Raw genomic sequence first — 22,535 nt, 5'->3', positions numbered from 1 at the left:
TGGTCTGGACGTTTTTGGTCCTTGGAGTGTGACAGCTAGGCGCACAAGAGGAGGCATGGCTCAGAGCAAGCGCTGGGCTGTATTGTTCACTTGCATGAGCACACGTGCAGTTCACATTGAAGTCATTGACTCCTTAGACACTTCTTCATTCATCAACGCTTTAAGAAGGTTCTTTGCAATCCGTGGTCCTTCCAAGCAGCTACACTCAGACTGTGGGACCAATTTCATTGGTGCTTGCAGAGAGCTGGATTTCCACAAAGTGGTGACGGAATCAGAAGTCCAGAGGTATGCAAACAATCAAGGATGTACGTGGCGTTTCAATCCACCTCACTCTTCACACATGGGGGGTGTGTGGGAACGCATGATTGGAATCGCAAGGAGAATCTTAGACTCTATGTTGATGCGTACTCCCTCCTCCAGCTTGTCTCATGAAGTCCTGTGCACCCTTATGGCAGAGGTGACAGCCATCATCAACTCAAGACCTCTAGTTTCTGTCTCGTCAGATCCAGATGTTCCACAGATACTTACCCCAACAATGCTTCTCACTCAGAAGCAGAGTGTTTTACCTCCTCCAGGGGTGTTCACTGAAAAGGATCTGTATACTCAACAGTGGCGTCAAGTTCAAAGATTGGCCGACAAATTCTGGCATCGTTGGAGACACGAATACCTTCACACCCTACAACTCCGCAGCAAATGGCAAGAGTCAAGTCCCAATGTTAAAAAGGGTGACGTTGTTTTGCTGAAGGATGATCGAACATGTCGCAATGATTGGCCCATGGCTCTTGTGACTGACACTTTCCCAGGCAACGATGGCAAGGTCCGCAGGATTGAGGTCAAGGTCATCAAGGATGGACTCGCCAAAAAGTTTCTCAGGCCTATTACAGAAGTTGTTATGCTTTTAAAGAATGAAGATTAACAGGTCTATATGTTTTAAGTATTGTTATGTGGCATCTTGGCAGATACCAGGCAGGGAGTGTTCTGCTCTTTAATTTGTTGTGAAGTAGGTTCTGAGTTTGGTTTTTGTGTTGGAGTAGTAAGGCTTTTATTTTGAAGGTCAAGGTGGGTCTGGGACAGGAAGTCAGCCATTTTGTTGGGATTGTTTTGCTCAGTCAGATATGAGGAGGTGAATCCATCACAATCCGCCTTTTGTTTATGCCATCGACATCACCGTCTGTAAGTTTTCATTTAGTATTTAAGAGTAGATTTTATTTAATGCCTTATTAGTCAGAAGTGTGTTCTTTGTTGTGACTTTTTTGTGCTCATAATAAATGCAGCTATTTTATTTATGTTACAGTTTACTCCATGTCATATGAGTGCTTGGGTCACCAAAATAAAGTGGGAGTAAAGAACCTGCATCCGGACTCAAGTGTTCATTTGACATGGAGTAAACTGTAACATAAATAAAATAGCTGCATTTATTATGAGCACAAAAAAGTCACAACAAAGAACACACTTCTGACTAATAAGGCATTAAATAAAATCTACTCTTAAATACTAAATGAAAACTTACAGACGGTGATGTCGATGGCATAAACAAAAGGCGGATTGTGATGGATTCACCTCCTCATATCTGACTGAGCAAAACAATCCCAACAAAATGGCTGACTTCCTGTCCCAGACCCACCTTGACCTTCAAAATAAAAGCCTTACTACTCCAACACAAAAACCAAACTCAGAACCTACTTCACAACAAATTAAAGAGCAGAACACTCCCTGCCTGGTATCTGCCAAGATGCCACATAACAATACTTAAAACATATAGACCTGTTAATCTTCATTCTTTAAAAGCATAACAACAGCTGGTGTTAAATCAGGATGGATTTCTCCGTGGCGATGCAGTCATGCAAATGTTAATGATATACGTAGATATACATTGAAAACTATTTCTCCGTCATCATCAGCCTAGCATTCATGACTAGATGTGCTAGCTGCAGAGAGCAAAGGGAGCTGGGGGGTTAGGTGTATGAGCAGAGCCATGCAGAGTGGTGACTGACAGAGCTAAGACCCTCCTCCTGCCTCTGATTGGTTGTTTCTAGTTAGCACTGAGAGAAGGCAAAGGAGTGATTTTCAGTGTTTGCTTTCATGTATTGTCTTATCTGAGTGGCATAGGGTCTGGTGTCTACCTCCAGCGGTCAGGAGTCTGGGTATTTCTTTAGACACCAATATGTGAACATTTCTTTTCAAAGAACTGAACATTTAACAGAATGTCCTAATTTGGACTGCAGGCAGTCATTTCACTTTTTATTCCTCCTTTCTCCCTTTTACTTCTTATTTGACAGAATTCTGTGCTTTCACTTTCTTGCCCAATTTTCATCCACTTTTCCCCCCCTCCTCACTCCGCAGTGTGATGTTGTTTTTTGGTAGAGGATGATTCATGATTGACTGGTGAGGGAAAAGGAGACGTATTAATCAAAAGGCTGCAGTGGAGTTCCACCGTAATGCAAATGGAGTGTTAATTGAGTGCTGGATGGCTTTGAATAATGGCATGGGCTTTTCACTTCAATCAATGCATGTCACAACAATGAGCTGACAGCGAGCATTGTGGGATATATCCTATAATGCTATAATGCTTTTTTTTTTTTACTTCTTTGTGTAACATTAACAAGGAAGGCTGGCTGTTTATGCCTGCATATTAAATACTGGAGGGTAATTGACAGAAATTTGTGATTGCTGGATATGTTTGGTGAAATTCAGTGGAAGCTTTTCATACGCAAATTAGGGATCTGTATTTTTTTAACAGACAGATCCCGTCATCAAGAATGTGATAGTGTTTTTTTTACTTTTTTAGGGTAATCAAAACAAGTACGATTTCTTGGGTTTGACAGATGTTGCAGAGAAGACACTGATCTGGTACTTGTGAAAGTCATTTACTTTGAAACTTTACAGCCTTCTATGTTATAAATTCTCTTTAGAAAATCTCATAATACTATATTTACAGCTTGGAAATAAATACAAAGTAAACTGTATGATGGCCCTGTTGGATTTAAAGAATTTAATGATAAAGAAAGAAAATGAGTATGAAATAGAAGAGGATAAATATGTACTGTATTTTTCGGACTATAAGCCGCTACTTTTTTCCCACGGTTTGAATCATGCGGCTTAAAGGCTTGTGTGGCTTTTCTGTGGAATTTTCTTTCAAACTCATACCCCGTCATCATGGAAACCACACGAAGAAGTTCATATGATAGTACAGATCGATAGTCGCTGCACGTAAGCTCGGCGTAGATACCAGCGGCTTATAGCCGGTGTGGCTTATATATGTACATTTCCAGTTTTTAAAATTTTTGTACACCACAAAATGCAAAAACTAACAGAAAAACTTTTAATTACTCAAAACTTCTTCCTGGTATAAAATATTAGCTAGTTATGACCGTTATTAGTTTAAGTTATTAAATGCAGCCACACATTGATACACACTCTAAAAACAGAATTAATAAGCTTATGTTGCATAATATTTGTATGACAAATGTAAAAAACTGTGAAAAAAATGATCTAATTAAGATTGTGAACACACAGATGTGTTCTTTTAAAGCAAAGGACCAAATACTGTTGTGGTTTTGGGCATCTTTATCGAGCCATCCATCCCTGATGGTGAGCACAAATTCTTATGCTATCTGTGTGTTTAATCTTAAAGCCAAAGCCATGGGTTCATTGGTTAAGACCCTTATTTTTAGATATTAAAGGAATTAGTCGTTGAACCTTCAATGTGTAAATCAGTGTCACTTTATTTCTTCTTCCCACAAACAGCATCGCCTAACAATTATAAGATGTAGCTGCTGGGCACAGATTGGCAAAACTGTAACCTAAATAGATCAAAGTGTATCAGGTCAGTCTTCCTTCAGTCCCAGAAAGAAGACCAAGGTTTCATATCTGGACATCAATGTTGCAAGTCATCAAATATTCCAACCATGTTGCCCACTTTTTACATTAGACTAAGAACCCAGAGACTTGGCTAGCTGAAAAACACAGAGCAGTATGCTGAGCACTCAACAGATGTACTTTTGGCCTTTAACAATGCTAATGTTGGTAGAAATGCAATGATGTGAATCTGGCCTTAGACTTTCTATTCCATCCATGCAGTTGACAGATGAGGAGACTGCAAAGTCTACTATGTGGACTTCTGGTGTCCCTTTTGCAAGTGTAAAAAATAGGCAAAATAGGTTTACATTTTAATATCAAAAAATAAAATGTACAAGGAATGAAGTCCCAGAATTTGATCTTTAAATGGTAGATACGGAGGTTACGCTTTTGAACATATCTCATTTTTTTCCAGATGTTGCTGATTTAATGTGTTATATGCCACAGGGACATCCGAGTATGCTCAGGTAAACACCCCCTTTCCTTCTAAGTCCACAACATCTGGCATACCCTGAACCCTTTACCCCACTGTAAGCCTTCACACACAGGAGGCTAATAAGCCCATTTGCCAACTCTCCAATAGAATACAAGATGCCTTCACCAAGCACTGGTAATGCTTTCCACTGCTGCTCTTAATTATAAAGCATCAGGCTGCTAAATGAGCTCTGCTGAGGGACCCTGTGGGGAAACAAATCGGCAAACACAGAATCACACCAGCTAGAGAGACTCTTGATCAACGTTACATCAAAATCCCAGGGATAAAGATTAAGAGGTCAGTGCTGAGAAGGGGCCTAAGAGGCTCACCAAACACCCCTGCTGGTGAATTTACTGGCAGCCACTTTGTGCTGCGGATGAAGGTGAGGATGAAGTTCTTGAAATCAACCATGCATACACTCTGTGGACTCATCAATAGAGGAAGTCAAAATGAAGAAAACATGTCTTATGGCCTCTAGAAATGTAATTAACCAAATCTCCAAGTCTCTTACAAATATCTTCAGCTACTCATATCTGGAGGTATGGTGGTTATTAAAAGTATGTGCTCAGTTTCATAACTGCAATGGAAATAGTACGGTCCAGACTCAGAATGAAAACCAGAACCCCTGGAAGGTCAAAAAAATTTTACTCACTACTCATCTAAAAGAGAGAAAAAAAAGTTTTAAAACATCTTTTACCCTCTAGCATTATTAAGAGACAAGGTCATTTTCACCCCACAAGTGTTTTACTCTGTTGTCAGTCCAGTGGGGGTCGCACTGACCCCGTGTTTTTTTTTAATTTTTTATGTTATTTGGGAAACTGACGGTCTGACAGGACAACCCCTCCACTTCCCCGATGTTTGACTGTGAGATTTTTGATGCTCCTCCTGAGCATCATGTTAAGACCGCAGGAGGCTTAAAGCTCCCAAAAGTCATGGCATGAATACCGATTCCTGAGTGGGAATCTAGCAGCTTTTATTTCAGAGAGGTCAGACAGGAAAGGGTTAGACATGTTGCAAAGGTCATGGGGTCGTGACGGCCCCATGACCTTTGTAACATGTCATGGACTCAGGCCTCAGTATATGGGTCACATGCACCGACCTCTTGGGAATGCATTTTTCACTAACACTTTAAGTCTCTAGGTATCATTTATCTATGGCTTGAATGGAAAATGACCATTTTAGGACCAAACAACATTTTATATTGGACATACTACTTGTGGATGGAGCTGAAGTGATGCGACTATTAGGTCCTTAATGTAATATTTTATTAAACTTTCAGGTTTAAACTGCATGGTTATGTGGAGAAAAGTGAGACAGTCATAGCGAAACTACAAAGATGTTTTGTCACAAAAACTGAAAAGTTTAATGTTCCTAATTCTTTCGCAAAGGACACCTCAAATAGTGTCTTGTAGGTGTGAAAAGTAAATAAGAATACAGAAAATTTTAACCAAATCATAGTTTTGGAGCCAGATTTATTTAACATTTCCTATTTTTACTGTGAAGCAATGCTGCTTATGCTTTTGAATAGGAAATAATCTGAAACTCCCCTCCATGCCATTATGACATCAAATGACTGATCCTTGCTAGTTGTAATCATTTTTCAAAAGTCAAAATAATCTTGTTTTTTGTTGGGTTTTTTTATCTAAAAATATCTTAACCTTAAAAAACCAGCATGTTCACTACTTATAATGTGAGGATATCAGGGTTGTCAGAGAGTTTTATCAGCCTCCAGTGGGGGGAGCAGCTCAGAGTTCTGCCGGGTTGTTCTTGACCTTAATGACCTCTCGGAATCCTTCATGGATTCCGAGAGGTCCTCCGCTCTTGGTTTCCTGCGAACAGGAAACCAAGAGCGGAGGAACTTAATTGTGTTCTTCAGTTAGCAGTAGAGGGCAAATTGTGCAGAAAGAGGTAATTGAAGGCAGTTCATTAGATGCTGATCCGAATCCTCCCAGAGGGCCGGCGGAAGGCTGGAGGGAATGGGATTCATGCTGGGCAGAGAATTAGAGGAAGGATTTACTGCAGGCTTTGGTTCCTCCGAACTAGACCTTACTCATCACACACTTGAGACAGACAGGCTCACTTGCTAAAACCCACCGTAATGCTCCCATTATTAGAGAAGGAATATTACCAGCCAGATGGCTTTGAATTTATGTACATTCCTAAAGAAAGAAAGCCTTGCATGCTCCAGTCGTCATGAGGAAGTTAGCGACATCATTTGTAACTGCCTTTTTCATCTGCAAAATATTTTTACATGCACATCAAGATAAATAATTTTTTGTGTCATCAAAATGACAATGTCTAATGTTATGCCTTCAGACGTCTTCTTTCCCTAGGTGTTAGTGTAGTACTTCCTTTACCTGTAGATGTGATCCACAGGTAATGTGTTTGTCTGACCCACATTTTGTTACATAGAGCTAGCTGATGTTTGTGTCAGTAGGATAAGTTACAACCATATGACCAAACTCTAGGAACATGGATACATTTCTGTGTTCCATGTGTACAAATATTGTGGTTTTATAACACAAATAAATGACTGTTAACTTCACTTGTTATGAAAATGCTGTATATTCTCATAACAAAAATAGTTTAAAAAATAACTTTAAAGAAACTTGACTTTGCATCCAGCGCTTTGAAATTGGGTTTCTGTCTCTTTAAGATGCTCCTACTCTTTCCAACACTCCCCTTCAGCACGTCATCACAACAATGCTCCTCCATGATGTCATTTACAGCTGCTTTTTGGAGTGTTGGATTGAGCAGTAGTTCCTATGATGAGCTCAGCAGCCTTTCAGTTCCGCCAGGTGTTTGCTAATTGCTGCTGATGCTAGTCTGGAGGGACTGAGTCAGGGAGGTCTGGGGGAGCGCCGCTCTGTGAGGCGGGAGCTCGGCTGGAGACTGCGGCTCTCAGGAGGAGAATTGGATAAATAGGCAGTGCTATGTGAGAGCAAGCATTAAGGCACCCTAGAATGGTTGCCATGGAGATTAAAGGATTCCTCAAACATTCATGAAAGAATCAAAGTAACCCTCCAGATATACTTTTGATGATTGATTGACATTCTAGCATGATATAAAGCTAAAAAAAAGATTTTACATTATACTGGTCCCTTTAATTACTGTTATGCTCAGTGAATGGAAGTCCACCTTGTGACAAACCAGCATTAGAGACAGTAGTTATGATAAAGTTATTTATTTAGCCCTCATTCAAGCTGAGGATTTATTTTCCCATTGCAGTTTTAATTTCCTCCACAGTGTATATATGAATTTATTCAGAATTTTAAATGATAGAGATTGAAATTGACTGCTTCCGAATATATTTACCTAGCATTGCTTGAGTCATTCTCATGTTTTTCTTTCAGACTTTGACATTAATATTGAGGTTATATTCACCTACGTATGAATATTCCAATATTCTTCATTAGAACTCTAGAAAGTGTGTAGAAGAAGTTGATAAAAATTCTTCTGTGGTCATTTGAAGGAGAATCTGTTGATTTTAGTTTTCTTTTTTTTTTATTGCAGCATCATTTTGACAGAGAATGTGGCCAGAAAAGAAAGACAATGCAAAAAGAATAAAATTAACTCAAGAAAATCATTAACAGTTTAATTATTTCAGAGGATTCTAATAATACATAATGGACTGGCTCACCCTTGTACAGTGTTGAAGAAAGGCTCGGTCCCTGGCCTCATATTCTGTGATCATCAATGCAGTGATATGAGGTGAGAGAGGTATTGTCTGCCAGAGGCGCTGAGACCCAGCCTGCGTCTCCTCTCCTGTCACGCTTCACGGCCTCCTGTTGTGCTGCTACTCAGCTCCGTTTCTTTAATTCAGAAACTCACAATTTCTATCTTTAATCCTCATTCATTCAGTAAATGCCGCTTTTTTGCCCATCAAACCATCTGCAGCCACCCCCATCAGTCTCTAACAACAGCTCTTTTTATTACAAACTTTTTGTAAATGCCTGTGCTCTAATAGCATTTAAGAGACCCTGCAGAATGTTCAATGGATGTTAAAATTTGGGTCAACTGCAAAAATTAAAGAATATCTGTAAGTAAAAAGGCTGAGAAGGGATTTGAAATATATTACACTACAAAACAAATGGCTTTTTTGTTGGTTCTGTTTCATTTTGTCTTTGAAAGATTGTTCATCTAAACTCTGAGCATACTTTTTTTTTATTGCACAACATGGTTCTGTTCCACTATCCACACATCTCTAACTCAGTTTTATGCTCCAGTCATAAACTTTTACCTCCCTGTTCTTTGCTCTGATCTTCTCTTCTTCCTTTCATCTTTCCCACACTTCTCTCCTTGTTATCTTTCTCTTGACTAGAGGGGAAGTATTATATATTATCCAGGCATATAGTGACATTTTATAGTACACTCAAGTAACTGTTACTGTCGGTTGTTATAAAAAAAATGCTATAGATATCAAATATAACTTAGATGAAATCTGATGTTGCAATTTAAAGTCTTGAAATTGGGTCTCTGGCTCTTTAAAAACTCTTGCTCTTTCTCAAGTCATCGTAACATCTCTCCTCCATTAGCCCTTTAACAATGCTTTTACCAATGTTTCACTGTGAAGTAGCTCATCAGATGCGCACCTCCACTAGATGTTTACTAATTGCTGCTGGCTAGTTTGAAGGAGCTGAGTGGTGGAGTCATGGGGGAGGTGAGGTGGAAGCTTCAAAGTTTGGAAACTGCAGCTCAAAGGAGGAGCTGAGTGTTGAATCGGTGCTAGGTCCACCCAGGCGTTTTGCACAGCTGGATGGTTGCCATGGGGATTAAAGAATTTCTCAAATGTGCATGAAAGTATCAAGGCAACACTCCAGGTATGTTTTTGGTGAGGGAATAACATTATAACCTGATGCAAAGCTCGAAAAAGTTAATTTTACATGGTACTGGCCCAAGTTACTCCAACTTGTAACTTGGAGTTACAAGTTGGAGTTCTTGTAACTCCAAGTTTTCCTCTGCTCTCATTTTTGTGTCTTTTCTTAAGTCTTCCTTGGCTGTAGCATATTCAAGTCAATCAGTCATAGATGATTGACTTGTGGTCAATCATCTATGACCTGGATTCAAACAAAACGCAACTTTGTTGTATCCAGGCCATTTTTTCAGTGGCTTCGTCCCCCTCGGAGGAAAGCAAACTGATGCAATTTTTTCTTGATGTACAGTATGCACAGGTAGAAAAGCCATTGCCCCCCATCAGTTCCATACCGAGGTAATACCCTCTGTAACCAAAAAGGTGTAAACTCAGGTCTGAGTTACAGTATCTTTTTCAGCTCTTTATGTATGTATGTGTACGTAGCTGCAGCACAACCAATCAAATTAACAGGATTTGGACGTTTAAAAAAACGCGGCACAGCTACAGAGCTCAGGGAACGAAATACGAAATAACCGCTCGAATATGCTTCCGCGAGTAATTTCTTTTGGCTACGTAGGTTATGAACTTTCGACTAAAAAACGAACTGCAACTTGTAAAACATGCAAGAAGAGAATATCGGATGGAGATGCCACGACGTCCAACTTTGTCCGGCATTTGAAGCTTCACAAAGATCGGTAGGTGGCACTTTTCTTTTGCTGTAAGATAGTTGACTTTAGCTAACTTCGTGTTAGCATGTGTACTCCGGGTTAAATTGGTGATGATTTACCATAAATCCGGTCCTTCAAATGCCTCCACAAATAATGTGCACCGTGTTAGCTCAGGAAGCCGGTGGATAGTGAGCGGGGCTCCGGAAAAGAAAGCAGATTCTGGACCTGAACACGGAACAGAGTCTCTCTGTCCCATCATGATGATGAGCCGGGTCTAGTATCATCTAAGGATGGTTGGTGTATTTGAAGACATCTACGTTGGGAAATTATATTGACAATATATTGTTTACTGCAGTCAGTGCATTAAGTCAACTGTTTTTGACTTAATGCACTGACCAGCGTGACTGTCACATGTCGCACAGAACCCATTTCCAAGTAGTATAGCTTTGCTGGGAAAAAAAAAAAAAAAGACCAAATACAGTGACTGTCCCAAATAAATTTTGTGTTTAGAATATCTGTCCCATATTTACGGAGGACTGAAACTAACATACTTAGAAATAAAAGCAGAAAAATAAATGCACCAGACCTTCCTGAGTTTACTTGTGATAACTTCATTTATACTTATTTCATTTTTTAAAAACTATGATTGTTGTAGTGTTGATGTTTATTTATGAATAGAAGGAGTAAACTGAAGTCAAATGTAATTCATGAATGGCTGTAATTTATTTTCTGACATCTGTTTACTTCTGACAGATTTGAAGAATACCATATGAATAAGAGGATCCAAAGAACATCAATACATATTAAAAATAACAAATGGTCTATTATTTGAATTTTATGTATAATGCAAATTATAAAAAAATTAAAACGACTCGAAAGACTTGAAATTAAAGGTTCCTGACTGAGGACTTGACTCGACTTTTGCCTCTTTACTTGAGATTCTGACTCGGACTGAGGACAGAGACTGAGACTTATTGAGACTTGCAACACAGTGACTTGGTCACACCTCTGGCTCTAACAAAGCAAAAATTGTGTTTTGTAGTTTTTAGCAGATCTGTGTTTAACTGGCAGCACAACCACACAACCATTCTACTGACAACTCTGTATTGAATGCTCCTAACACAGACCAAACAGATTACCCAGACTTTCATTTATACCAGTGGCACAAAACCACACTATAACTGCAGATTAAGTGTAAATTAAAGAATCAAAACAACAAGAACATCAAAAGTGACTTAAAATACTACCAGAAAAATACCCAGACATGGACTATGCACTAGCTCAGTTTCTTTTAGCGTATTACGTAGCTTTTTGTTTGTCCTCTTCCAGGGATTCTCAAGCAAAGATTGACATTTTTAACTTTCCATATTCCTCCTGCACAGTGTCCCCTCTTGTCAAACATCACTGAAAACCCCAGGAAACGTCTGGTAAAAACATCTTGTGTGCCATGATTGCCTGTCTATCTTAATTTGCTTGGGTGGGAAGCACTTTACAACAGTATCTTTGTCTACTTAACAAAAGTAAAGAAAGGCATGTCCTTGTATCATCTTCTCACTGACAGCAGTGAGTAGCGATTGTGTCTATTCAGGAGTAACACTTGTACTAGTCCACCCCTAAAGTTACTGTTTTCTTTTGATATACTGTATTTTCAGAGCCCATTCATATACTGTACAACTGAACGGATACAAGAAGCTTAATGCCACATGCTGTTTAGTTTTAAGGAAGGTTTGACTGAGCCAGCATAAGGCAATCTATGAATGGCTGAAGCACAATGCCCACTTAAAAATCAGCATAATGATTATAGATGCTTGTTCCAGCAAAAACCTTATTAAATGAAGTAAAGTGCTGTGTGTGCATGTTTGAAAAATCTGTAGCAGTCAGCAAGTCAGTAAAGGCCTCAGTTTGCTTTGAACAAAACAGGTCACTGATGTTTGGTCCCACTGGACCTAAAGGGGAAAATGTTTTGCCAACCAGTTCTTGAAAGCGATGATCAGCACAGGGCACATTTTCCCTCATTACCACTTCCTGTTGACATGGACACACCAGGCTCAGTTCAAGACTCTTTAATTTGTATTTGTGTTTTAAAGCCTTTGTGGATGCCTGAGTACACATGTCAATCTCTGCAGAGGATGTTCATGGTAGAGAAAATTCAGGAACCATACTGTGAAATGTAAACAAACTTCAGCAAGCACTCTGCTGAGTATAAAACTATAATAACTTCTCGTAAAATGATAAATTCCATTAAAGAAAAAAAAAATCATTACTTTTATTTAAATAGTATTATCTGGACAAATGATTGAAATTTTTTTGACTTGACTTAAAGCAGAAATATTACCAAATTTAATTCTTAATATGGAATTTTAAATCACATTTTTGCAGTATGACTCATCTGTTTTCTCTCATTTCTTTTCTATTTCTGCTGGCAGGGATCATATGTTAGTCAAATTATTTCAGCTTTTAATTAAAATAACGATTAAAGTTAGTAGTTATCCCACACAGTGCATGAATTTTTAAAATTATAATAATATGATAAGCATAATGATTTTGAATAACTGAATTAAACTCAATATGCTGCATGATTATTCCTGCAAGGCACACAATTCCCAGGATGGGACTAACCGTTAATGCACCCTACTGATAATCAATAACAAATAAAGTACATCGCTTTTATAATAAGGGAAATATTATGAAGCCATATGTTAAAGGATCTTACCTTTGGAAAATATGCACATAGTCATGAGTTATGTAGAGGACACAGAAAACACTTGGAAGAATCTGCTTTGGTCAGATGAGACCAACACTGAACTTTCTGGCCTACATGTAAAACACAATGTGTGACATAAACGTAACAATGATATTGCCCTGACTTTCCAAAATGCTTTAACTGAAGTAACATAAGTAACACAATATTCACTGCACTTGCTGAATATTTGAAATATTAACTGACTTCTGATTAAAATGCTATAAATACTATTTCTCATAAACAGCCCAAAGTTCAAGTTGTCGTTGATGAAAATGTATAAATATAGTAACGTTCTCTCGGTTATTGGACCAATGTGCCTCATATTTTACATTGCTTTTCTCCACAGCATTGAAAAGTAATTGGGAATGTGAATAATATAAGCATACACTATCCAGTACAATTCTCCAGTTGACTATGAATATGGATGATCGTTTCTAATATGTTCATTAACAGTTTACAAACCATCTGAATCAGGGGAAAGCCATATTTCTCATGTATTCTCAGATCAGTATATATAGTGGGACACCAGATGGTAAACCTGAAGGTTGTTGCCCTTCTGTTGTACGTGCATGCATTATTCAAAGCCCATTTATCACAGAAACAGTCCCAGTGTAGCCACATTAAACATACACCAGCTCATTTGTTTATGCCTTATTCATGCCCAAGGTTCGATACATGTACAATTAGTGACCTATATTTAACCCAGCAACAGTCCTCCTGCATTATTGAACAGCCTTCATTTCATTATGGACATTGTTATGCCACAAACTGTCTAAGAGAGAAATACAGCCACATGGAACCAATGCCATCAGTGGCTGTGAAAAGAGAGTGAGGGCTTTATCTAACTGCTGGAAAACTCCAAACCATACATTCTCTATTCTCCATGCTGACATTAGCATTGGGGACGTCATGGTTAGCCCTGAGATGCTATTTTAGGCTTGAATAGCTTCACTGATAAGCTAACTCCTTTTAGAACAATTTGAATACAACGACAATTTTTTACAGTGTCCAGTCAAATTGTTTTTGAAGCAAAGATTAATTCCCTGTGGGTCAAGAGACGTGGCTTTGTCATTCATCGTTGTTGACAAAAAATGGCGCCGGCACAGCTGGCTGCTTGCAGACGCAGCTCCCGTCGTGTGTGTTAATCTGTGTATATTTGTTGTAAGCGATTAAGGATCCGTGCTTAAAGAACCCATAGATCATCAGTTAAGCTATCCACAATGGCTGGATGTGGTTCTGTCGCTGTTCTCCGCGTTCTTCTGCTACTTTTTCTACTCTTTGTTACGGAGAACCTCGCCAAACGGAGTAGCGGCATTGTTTACTCGCGTGAACAGCTGATTGCGCTGTGTAAGCCTCTGCTGCTGCCCGGAGACAGGCCTGTGGTCCCAGAGGAGTTACGGAGGAGACGCCGGGGCTGCAGGTCTGGAGTTAAACGGAGGGAGAAGAGGAGACGGCACAAACCAGCGGTACCGGCGATTATTGTGGGGAACGTGAGGTCTTTGGGAAATAGGACAGACGAACTCACGGCGCTGGTTAGGACCCAGAAGGAGTACAGGGAGAGCAGTATCTTCTGCTTCACGGAAACCTGGCTGCACTCGCTTATTCCGGACTACAGCGTGGAGGTCCCTGGATTTTCCTTGGTGGGGGGGACAGGGACTTTTCCAAGAGTCGGAAGAAGAAGGGCGGCGGGATTGCACTTTATGTGAGTGAGAGGTGGTGTAATCCCGGTCATGTTAACGTGAAGGAACGGATTTGTAGCCCGGACATTGAACTTCTGGCTGTGGGAATGCGGCCGTGTTATTTACCGAGGGAGTTTACGTCCGCCATTTTGATCGCTGTTTACATTCCCCCATCAGCTGATGCAGCGGTGGCCTGTGACGTCATCAGCTCTACCGCAGCCAAACTACTGACTAAACACCCGGACGCCTTCATGGTCATCACAGGTGACTTTAACCATGCCTCATTGGGCAAAACTCTACACAACTTCCAGCAGTATGCTGACTGTCCCACCAGGGAAAACAAAATGCTGGATCTCCTGTCTGCTAATGCCAAAGATGCATACAGCGCCGCAGCCCTGCCCCCCCTTGGCAGGTCGGACCACATCTTGGTAAGGATGACTCCCAGGTATGTCCCTCCAGTGAGTAGGTAGCCTGTGAGCATCAGGACGGTGAGGAGGTGGACACAGGAGGCAGCTGAGGCACTGCAGGACTGCTTTGGGTCGACAGACTGGGATGTGCTCTGTGGGCCTCATGGGGAGGACATCGACAACATGTCTGACTGCATCACGGAATGCATCAGATTCTGTGAGGACACTGTCATGCCAGCCCGGACCGTGCGCTGCTTCTCCAACAACAAACCCTGGATTACCAGTGACCTGAAGGCACTTCTAAACAAAAAGAAGATGGCTTTCAGGTCTGGAGATAAGGAGGAGCAGAGGAGAGTCCAGTGTGAACTCAGAGAGACACTGAGGACATGCAAGGACAACTACAGGAGGAAGCTTGAGTCCAAACTCGAGCAGAACAGTGTGAAAGATGTGTGGAAAGGATTGAAGCAAATCGCTGGGTTGAAGGGGAAGGACACACAGACATCTGGGAGCCTGGATAGAGCAAACCAGTTTAACCAGTTTTTTAACAGGTTTAGCTCACCTCCTGCTACTCCCCTACCACCACCATCCCCCCACACATCCACACTGCCCCAAGTTGTTCAACCCACCTACCGGCATTCTCCTGCACACTACCTCTCCAATTTTATATATAATAAACAGACAGATAAAACTATTATACAGATTTTCATCTGATATATTTTAGATGATTGCCATTATACTGTTGTAAAATGTTAATGAGGCTTGCAGAGAGAACGAAGATGGGGAGCAAGTGAGAGGGCTACATAATTTACGCATGTTTTTTGTGTATCAAAATACATGCGTATAGAATGTATTTTCTATAGAATGCATTCTGTAGAAAATAGAATTCACATATATATTGCAGACATTGAAAGGGGAGTGAAACAAGAATGACATAAAGTAAATGTAAAATTGAAGTTTAACTCAGTTACACAGATGTTCTAGAAAATATCTAAAAGTGTGTGATTTAATCTAATAGTAACCAGTGCAGATGTTCTCATAGATTTGTTCACCTTGTAAATGTCCAATCACTTTTGGTTTCTAACATTGCAATTTTTTGTGATTAATTCAGCTAAGTATATTTCATCACTTGTGGGGCACTAATTAAATATGCATAGACCTTTGAACTTTCAACCTAATATGTAGAAAAAAATAATACAAATGGAAAAAGTAGTGGCATCAAGGTAGATAACTTCTTGTTTTCTGACAATGTGACCCACTGTACATTTTACACCCTTCAGCCCAATATACAGCTAATAAAGCACATCATAAACAGGACGCATATTCAATTTCAAAAACACTTGAGTCGAAACCGTGCTCAATTTCTTCAAGCTTAACAAATGTTGTTAGATACCCTTTATGAATGTGACTGTAGAAGGAATAGTGTGACAGCAGCTTTAGTGAAAAGCTTGACACGAACAGTGTTAGTAAAGTAGCTCTATGTTTTTCTTGTCTTCTGTGTGCATGGGCTACATATTGGAGAAGTATCACCCGCTGATCACAGATGTTGTTTCATAGCGATCCTGAGCTATTTTAGCTTCAACACTTGTTTTATTTCCTTTTGAGTGGAGGAAGTTTGTTTTCATAAACACAAGCCAGAGCATGTATTTCGGACTGCCAGTGCTCAGTTGTGCCCTAGCACAGAACAACCCCCCTGTAGATTCACTCTGAGATGTGAAAGGGCTGGAAAACACAGACTTTAAAGGGCTTTTTCCCTGTCAAGACGTTTCTCTCTTCTACATAGCAGAATAGTGTTGGTTGTGCAGATGACGTTAAATGGACCCTTGGCTATTTCTTCCATGGCATGGTGATGAAACGGCTGAGGATGTTGGACGGAGTACAGCTAAGATAACTCGTAAAATCTCAAAAAAAGAGAAACATAAATATAAAAACAGGAACTGATGTGTCCACTGAAAGAAGAAGTTAAATCGCTAAAAAGAAAAGGAATTTAGGTGAACATGTGAATTGAGATTTCAAAAAGCTTTTAAACTCTATCATCAGATGAACTAAAAGCTCTTCATGTGACAGTACTCTGAAATAGACAGGTGCTAAAAACATCTAATTCCCTGATTACACAACAACACCAAGACCGTAAAATGCAAATGTTTTGTTGTGCTTTACATCACAACAGCCTTTTGGCTGGACAAAAATGTAAAGATTTGACAATGGGCTCCTAGTGAAACCTTTTGGAGACTCATGTCTGTGTAAATGCAAAGCGTAAAGTTTTGAAAACGATGACATCAGTCACATCATCTCGCTCTTGCACGCTCTGGCCCAGCTTTCACTGTTTGGCAACATCAGAATGTCCCTCATGTTACAAAATGGAGGCCACCAAACAGCAGATTTGTTTTAGTATTTATACATTTTAAACAGTTTTGGGACTTTTTAAATAGATTCTGTATTGTAGTAAAGGAGAATCCAGTTTCTTATTTGAATAGATTTTTTTTTGTTTTTGGTAAACTTGTACCAAGGGTAATGAAAACTGAATTACCAGTAAAATGTGTTGTGATGCAGACATACAGGACACATGTGGCTCAAGTTTTATTTTTATTCAACATGGAAGGTCATATGTTAGATGTATTATTTAATAGCCTATCATTATGCAGTGCAGAGACTGTGGTCCACTGATAAGAATTTTTAATTTTCAATTGGGAAGTTTTGGGTTTAACTCCAGTTTCCTCCTTGTCACTAGTCAGTTTGCCCTTGGGCAAGACCTTCCACCCCAAGTTATGAACTGATGTGTGAGTATATGAATAAACTTTTGTGAGTAGAGCTGCCTGGAGTGAATGTAGCTCTAGTCTAAATGTTGTTTAAGTATATATCATGACTAGATAAGAGAAAGGAAGAGTTGGCTTTATGCGTGTTACAGTGTAGATCATCCTCAGTTCAGTACAGTCACAGTCAGGTTCAGATCCTCCAACCTAATGTTCATCAGGATGCATGTGTATATTTGAGATTGTATGTATAATTTCGAGCCTCTGTGGGTTAGAGAAAGAATATATTTTTAAATGTTGGTATATATGCCCTGTGACAGACTTACGACCTGTCCAGGTCCCCGCCTCTCGCTCAGAACGTTAGCTGGGGATAGGCACCAGCACCTACTGACCCCACTAGGGACAAGGGTGTTAGAAAATGGATGATGGATTGGTATATATATATATATATATACAGTATATACAGTATATATATATAATAAAATTATTGGTTTTTGATTATTGGTTATAGAAACTAACCATCCCATTCCAAAAAAAAAAGAAAAAAACAGTTCACATTTATCTATTAAAGGCCATAAAGCAGATGGCATTCTTGGGCATAGTGAGTGTATGTAAACTTTTGACTGCATCTAAATGCATTTCATAAGGAAGGATGAACATTTTTGTCAAGCACTGTTTGTTAGTCATATTCTCATTAGGCCATGAGCACTTGAAGGGCTGACCTTAGATTAGCTTGTGCCTCTTAGGCTTCCTATTCAAGTCCTTAGTTTCCCTAACAACCCTAAATGCCCCAAAGAGAGATTTTAATTCAATTTAGTAAATTATGGCTTTGAGAGGGAAGGATGCCATCTTCTTCTATTTGAACAAATTATCATTAAAGTAATGAACCATCTATTAGACCTTGTTGGACTCTAAAAGGGAAGCTGAATCTCTGGTGTACTAAATATTCTTAGTAATCAGTGAATAATAAAGTATGGCAAGCAGGCGATTAAAGCTATAGAGTTTCTTTTTAGGGTGAGGAACTAACACAAGAATGCTTTGATATATGTAAATGTATTTTTTATTCCCTCTGTGAAGTTTCAGTCTCATTGTCTCATTGTTAATTATGCTGTTTATTCAACTTATCATGATAAACATGTTATGATCTGTTGGATGGACCTACATTTCATTTATATTCTGTTTTGATCATTTATCTTCCTGTCTTGATTTAGTCCTTGAGTTAATTTATTTTCATTGTTTGTATTTTATATATCAGATTTAGGTTTCTTTTCTGCCTTTTCATTCTCTTTTCTTTGTTTATTCTTCCCCTTCCCCCATCCCTGCCGTTTTGCTCTCCTTCACTGGCTGCATCTACTCACCTGTGATTGGTTCTTCTGGTCTCTCTTTCACTTCCACCTCTTTCTCAGTGTTTAGACTTTTCAAATTGTGTTAGTACTTGCTGCTTCCAGCCTTTATTCTTCTACACCTTCCTTGTGTCTTCCAGAAGTCTATGTGGAAGTTCTGTTTCCTGGTTTCATCTTCAGTTTTTGTTTGAAGAATATTCTTTTAACAGCTGCAGAAGACCACGGCTGATTCATTCTTTAGATTGATGCATGGATGAATTGGTGAATGGATGAATAGATGGATGGAGAGATGGAAAAATATGTGCTGCAAAAGTATGTGATAGTTGGTCCATTAAGTGTTGCTGAAGAGGTTTTGAAATAGTTTGTGTAATGCACATCCTTGTAATTCTGAACACTGAGGTGTCAGTAACCCCATCAGTCAAACACCAGTTAGGACATTGATCCAACACTTGCAATTAGACAGGGAGATGTCCAATAGTGTCCACTTTTTATTTATTGTTGAATTATTCCTTTCTTAGGGACATTCTAACTCTCACTTCATCTTTTTCATTATGTATTTAATTCTGTGTGGGTGATCATACCCTAATATAGCATCGCTGTGTCTCCCAGATCAATACTCCGCCAGCTTTATGAATCTTCCTGTTCTTCTGAGGTATTCTGCAAAGAGCAACTTTCTCCACTGCCAATTATTGGACCTCTCTGGCATTAAACAGTGTTTGTTCCAATTACCACAAAGATGAATTGTGGACTATCCAATCAATGGCTCTCAGTGGATTTCTGCTGCTACGATAAAAAGGCAGAGATTAAGTGCTAAAGGTATTTCTCATGCTCATCTGTCATAAACCAAACCTTGGGGAAGATAGGACATTGTAAACAGGAAGTGTTGCTATAAGGTCACAGTGATCATAATTACAATACGCAGAGATGACAGCAGGCTGCAAAAAGTATGGGTGTAAATATAGAATAATGTGACCTTTTCAGCTAATAATTTTGAAGTTGTCTTAGTGTTGTTCAGACAGCACTGCTCATACAACAGCACATTAGCATGCCTGAGATATGCAGCGTTGATGATGATGTCCAAATGATCACCGCTCACAGAGTGAATGCAGCTTATGATCAGTGACATATGTATACATGAATTAATCCGCTGATAACCTAACTGCCAGATAATTAAAAAGAAGAGTAATTTTCCCCTAGAGATAATTGTTTGTCATTCCTGTGTTAATTAATTAGAGATCTTTTGTTTACCAAAAAACACAATGCAATATGAAACGTAAAGCTAAAATCCCAAACCATCCTCACAGTTCTTCAGTTATCTCATAAAAATGAAATGGATTGTTGATATTTTCTCAGATCCTTATTATATGACTCACTGATTCTTAAAAATAAATAAAATAATAATAAATTTATGCTATGCTTAATCTCTGCAGCAGGATATTATTACAATCCATATACCTAACATATGCTAACGGCAACCCATTAGCATTTCGTTTACATTTTCAACAAATAGTAGTTTTAACTTCTGTTAGGATACTCTTTACATAATCCAGCTCATCACAATTATCATGGTTTACTTGTACATAAATGTGTTGTTATTGTACAGTTGTATTTATTGGAAACAGGTAACCACACAATGTTGACATACAACATCAATGCAAATGCATGTCAAAGAAGAGCTGTATCAAACATTAAACATGAGAATTTAGCAAATCAGACATAAGAAGGATTTTTGTATTGTAACCTAGTTGAACTTAATTTATTTCACTTTACTTATATCAGTCGTGTATAAGACAGAACAAGTCCAATTTATATTCAGTTATGAATTTTAGCCCAGATAATTCAGCACAAAACTTTCACATTCAGTTCAGGTTTATGCAGAGATGTTACAGTGGGATGCAGAGCATCACATAACAATAATTAGCAAAGAAAAAGTTATCTAAGGAAGATTACTGACTTTCTAGTAAACATTTGTTTTGACAGAAATAAGAACTTTTTATTAAGAAGAAGTTAATTGCTGTGTCTGGCCGAGTGTTAAGTATACAGAAACTTCATCAGGTCATGGACTTTCATTATGATAATGGTAGCACATGTAGGTGGTAGCAGCTCTAGGTACGTGGACCTACAGCATTTGTTTTCTTATGGAATTATAACCATAAGGACCACTGTAGAGTTCGAAAAGGAACAGACACTCTGGTTTCATGACAAGGCTACAACTTCATCATCAAGCCGGCATTGCACCAAGTCATTTATTGTAATGTTCTTGGCTGGACAGTTCCTTGGTGTGTCCCATTTTACTAATGCTCTGGCTGAAAATAACAGAAACTCACCAACCACCCAACAATCCACAAACTTAATGCCAAGATCAGGCTAAGATCAGGCTCCATCCACAAAGCGGTGTGTCCTGGGTCTCCTCATGGAGTTGGGCTCTCAGTTGTATACACCCATACACACACCTCCAAATTGTGCATTGATTTTCAGGCTATAGTTTAAATGTAAACACATGAAGATCCTCTGACAATCGATTTAATGATCAGGAAGGAAGACAAAGAAAGAAATTTGCAAGCAGCAAAGGATTACAGGATTTTATTAAACAGTGCTCACATCCATCCATAATAAACAATGTTCCATAAAATAAAGAGCTGCACTTTGAACATAAATATATATTTGTGACAAATATATATTTAAATAAAGCAACTTGGTTTCACTCTTTAAAAAAATGCTTGCATATTTTCAGCGCTGAAGGCATGGACTTAGACATATATTATCAGCAAAACTGAGTTGTGAATTACAGTGTTCCACTAAAACACCAGAAGAAGGATGTGGAGTTATTTAACCCAACCCCTGCTCTACAATCTCAGCCCTGTGTGTATTTTGCTGTCTAAATTCAGTGATTAATCATGGAGTCCAGGGTCCAGGCCACATTTATTACATTGAAATGGGTTGATTATTTCATAATGGAATTTCCAGTGAAAGAAGTCCTTGGTCAAATGGGCTGTGGCATGCTGTTAACTACTAACACACAGCACAAACTCTCCACCCTTTCCATGTTCCTGTCGCCACTCATTTCTCTGCCCAGCCATGAATGTCCTTTCCTTTCCTCGTCTCCCATCCCTCCAGGGGTCCAGTATATATAAATTACAGGTTTGCCACAGTTAATTAAGGCTGAAGAAAATTAATGACACCACAGTGAACAGAGAAATCTTCTTTTTCATGACTGTGATAATTCTGTTCCGAGCCCCTTCTCTCAGTGGTCCTCCTCAGCGTTGTTAGACTACAGGCAAAGTTAATGAAATACAGGAAAGGGCAGCCAGCGTTGAAACCAGGTTAACATTTCACCTGGTTGAAAATGGGTGAAAGTGGGGCGCACCCTGTTCGATTCCCAACCCCGGGCCATTTACTGCATGTTTTCCTTCTCTCTGTGCCCTTCTTTCTGTTCAGCTACTAATGAATAAAGGCCACCAGAGCCACAAAAATCTCTAAGAAAAAAAATAGGTCAAAGTGATGTTGAGGACATTTGTGTATTACTATAATTAAGTTGATATGTAGGTAGTTTTGATGGTAGCTGCTGCTGCTGCTGTTCAGCAACAAGATTTTTATCTTCTCTGTGGTGAACAGTTGTTGTTTTTTTTACCAAATAAATGGTTATCACTTCTTTTTTATGCAAATTGAGCTAAATCATAAATGCATTTCTTTTATCCCACTGTAACTCTCATCACAAAACACATTAAACTAGAGTTGCACCCTAACCATTTTGACCTAT

At 39.1% G+C, this 22,535-nt stretch overlaps 1 protein-coding gene and 1 long non-coding RNA gene across 4 annotated transcripts in view; one reads left to right on the top strand and one right to left on the bottom strand.

The window, feature by feature from the left end:
• naaladl2 (N-acetylated alpha-linked acidic dipeptidase like 2) overlaps nt 1-22,535 on the top strand; it is a 421,085-nt gene that overhangs the window by 119,121 nt on the left and 279,429 nt on the right. The gene's annotated exons all lie outside the window — the stretch shown is intronic.
• LOC116726126 (uncharacterized) lies at nt 13,685-14,220 on the bottom strand. The gene is made up of 2 exons (XR_004340550.1): nt 14,122-14,220; nt 13,685-14,018 (listed from the first exon to the last, which is right to left on the bottom strand). It is a non-coding gene; the product is annotated as an uncharacterized LOC116726126 (long non-coding RNA).

Source organism: Xiphophorus hellerii, chromosome 9 (genome assembly GCF_003331165.1).
Source record: "Xiphophorus hellerii strain 12219 chromosome 9, Xiphophorus_hellerii-4.1, whole genome shotgun sequence".
NCBI lineage: Eukaryota > Metazoa > Chordata > Actinopteri > Cyprinodontiformes > Poeciliidae > Xiphophorus > Xiphophorus hellerii.
Note: the sequence above shows the minus strand (reverse complement) of the source record. Positions and strands in the feature narration are given on the sequence as shown.